The sequence below is a fragment of the Ranitomeya variabilis genome, unplaced genomic scaffold (genome assembly GCF_051348905.1).
Source record: "Ranitomeya variabilis isolate aRanVar5 unplaced genomic scaffold, aRanVar5.hap1 Scaffold_258, whole genome shotgun sequence".
NCBI classification, from domain to species: domain Eukaryota; kingdom Metazoa; phylum Chordata; class Amphibia; order Anura; family Dendrobatidae; genus Ranitomeya; species Ranitomeya variabilis.
This window is the reverse complement of record NW_027508012.1, coordinates 16942-20000: the sequence shown is the minus strand read 5'-3', so window position 1 is coordinate 20000 and position 3059 is coordinate 16942.

The window sequence follows — 3059 nt, the reverse complement described above, 5'->3', positions numbered from 1 at the left end:
TCCACCGCGGGGGGTCCTCGACCCACCGGCGGACGGGCGCGAGGAGTGGGAGAGGGGGGCTGGCCGTCGGGGTCCGCCGCGGCTCCGGCACAAGCCCCAGCGACCCGGAGGTCAAGCGCGGGGCATGGTCGGCCTGGCCGTGTCGGCGTCGCCCTCCGGCGTAGTCCCTTGTCCCGGGCTCTTGCCCGTAACCTCAAAGGTGACCGACCGAGCGGCGTCTCCCCCCGAAGCCGTGTCTCGACTGTTGAGAACAGACGAAGTCCGGTGCGGCAATACGCCGGGTACTCCCTTCGCCAAACTCGTGCCCCCCTTCGATTCGTCTTTCCTTCTCCATCCTCCCTTCTCGCTCCGGGGCGTCCGCTTGGTCTCTCTCTCTCGCTCTCCCTCTCGCTCTCGCGCTCCCTGCCGAGCCGCCTCGGAGGACGGCGGACGAGGGGAAGGCGACGGCGTTCGGCCGCGGGGCACACCGCACGGTGAGAACCCACTCGCCCGCCTCCCCGCACGTCTGTCATCCCCCCACTATCGTAGGGGCTCGGGAAAAGACTGGAAAACGCGGAGCTCGGCGGTGGCGTGGAAGCGCCACCCACCGCCGCCGCTCTCGCCGATGCCCACCGCGGAGGCCGCCCTTCGGACGCTGGGGTGCGGCGCGGGCCTCCGCGGACGAGCTGCGCATCTGAAAGTCAAAGGGCCGCCCTCGGAGAAGATCGTTGTGCTGCCCCGCGCGGGGAGCGATTCGGACGGCGGGCCCCCACGCCGAGGTGGGTGGGCGCCCCTCCGTTCGCCCGTGCGGGTCGTCGGACCGCTGCCGTACCACGGTTCGGGTCAAACTCCCCACAGCTCGGCCGCCTCCGTCCGTAGACGGGAGGGCGACCGCCGGCGTGCGCGCCCAAGGACGAGTGCCTGAAACCCGGGGGGGGGTAACAGAGGAAGGAGACCGCCCGCCGTAAACCGACGCGGGCTCCAAAGCCCGGGCCGAGCGAGCGGCACCACCTCCCCACCCGGGAGCGCTGAGCCAGATCGATCGGAAGAAAGGGCAGGGGCTCGGGTGGAACCCCTGCCTCCGTTCTTCCCCTCGGGGGAGACGGGGAAGAAACGTGCCCCTGGAGTCCTGGAAGCGAGTGTCCGGCGCGCTCCGGGCGCCCTCGAGACGGAAGCCGGGTCGCGGTGCGATTCTCTCATAGGTCTCCCCGTTGGCGCGGAAGCGGGAGACATCCGACACAGAGAAACGCCGAGCCCGCTCCGAGGGGACAAAGTCAGAAGGAGCGATCCGCCCTCCCAGAGCCCTCCTGCGGACGAGGACTCTGGATCTGCCCCCCTTCTGACGACCGTCGCCCTCAGAGGACAGGAACCCACGTGGGGAGGGTCCGTTCGGGCTCGGGCGACCCAGGAAACGCGTCTCGGACTCGGGACGGACAACCGGCAAAAGTCCCCCTGGAGCCGCGGAAGCCTGGTCTCGGCGCGAGTGCGAACTTCCATGCAAAAGGGGGGTACTCGCCAAACCGCCTACCCGAGTCGAGGAACCACGAAAACAACGGATTTTGGTCGGGGCCGAGAGGTACCTCTCTCTCCTATATCCTGCAGCTGGTGTGCAAAACTGGGTATTTGCATGGTGAGACACCGACCCCCACTTTAAGGGAACAAAGTCAAAAAGTGTCCGACCTCCTGGAGCCGTGCGGCGGATCCGGCGGCCAGAAATTTCCTCATTCCGGTTCTATTTTTTTTTTTTTCGAATTTGCGAAATTTGGAGGCCAGGCGGCGTAGCTGGGACCTGGACTAGCTCGAAACACCCTGAACCGGTGAGCGGAATCGATTTCCCAAAGTTCTACGGCTCCCGGAAGCCAAAAACAGCTCGCCGGAAAATTTCAAAGTCCCAAGGACTCTTTCTTGAAAATCAATCCGGGGGCCATGGAAGTGTCCTCGGTACAACCTCAGAGCTTTCCCCCGCCTGGAAGTCTGACAGCGGTCTGACGTTTTTCAAAGTTTTGAGCTCTCTGTTTGTTCTCAAAGTCACAAAATCGCTTTTTTTCAGTTTTCCACCCAGCAGACCCAAACTTCACCCCCACTTAGGTCACTGTCTAGGGGCGCCTTACGACATATTGACGCCCCTTTAGGGTGGAAGTAGGGGAAATGGGTGATTTTTACACAAAATCGGAAATTTCTCAAAATTTTTCTAAGTGTCAAGGACTCTTCCAGAAAATCTCCCCCAGGCTCCTGGAAGCGTCCCCGGTACACCTCTGGCGGCTGCCCCCGCCTGGAAGTCCGACACACGCCTGAAATTTTCAAAGTATGAAAATACGCATTTTCATCCAAAAATTCAACTTTCCCCCCGTGCACCGCAAACTTCACCCCCACTTAGGTCACTGCCTTGGGGTGCCTTACAACATATTGACGCCCCCCTGGGGTGGAAGTAGGGGAAATGTGACATTTTTCACAAAATCGAGATTTTCTCAAAATTTTTCTAAGTGTCAAGGACTCTTCCAGAAAATCTCCCCCAGGCTCCTGGAAGCGTCCCCGGTACACCTCTGGCGGCTGCCCCCGCCTGGAAGTCCGACACACGCCTGAAATTTTCAAAGTATGAAAATACGCATTTTCATCCAAAAATTCAACTTTCCCCCCGTGCACCGCAAACTTCACCCCCACTTAGGTCACTGCCTTGGGGTGCCTTACAACATATTGACGCCCCCCTGGGGTGGAAGTAGGGGAAATGTGACATTTTTCACAAAATCGAGATTTTCTCAAAATTTTTCTAAGTGTCAAGGACTCTTCCAGAAAATCTCCCCCAGGCTCCTGGAAGCGTCCCCGGTACACCTCTGGCGGCTGCCCCCGCCTGGAAGTCCGACACACGCCTGAAATTTTCAAAGTATGAAAATACGCATTTTCATCCAAAAATTCAACTTTCCCCCCGTGCACCGCAAACTTCACCCCCACTTAGGTCACTGCCTTGGGGTGCCTTACAACATATTGACGCCCCCCTGGGGTGGAAGTAGGGGAAATGTGACATTTTTCACAAAATCGAGATTTTCTCAAAATTTTTCTAAGTGTCAAGGACTCTTCCAGAA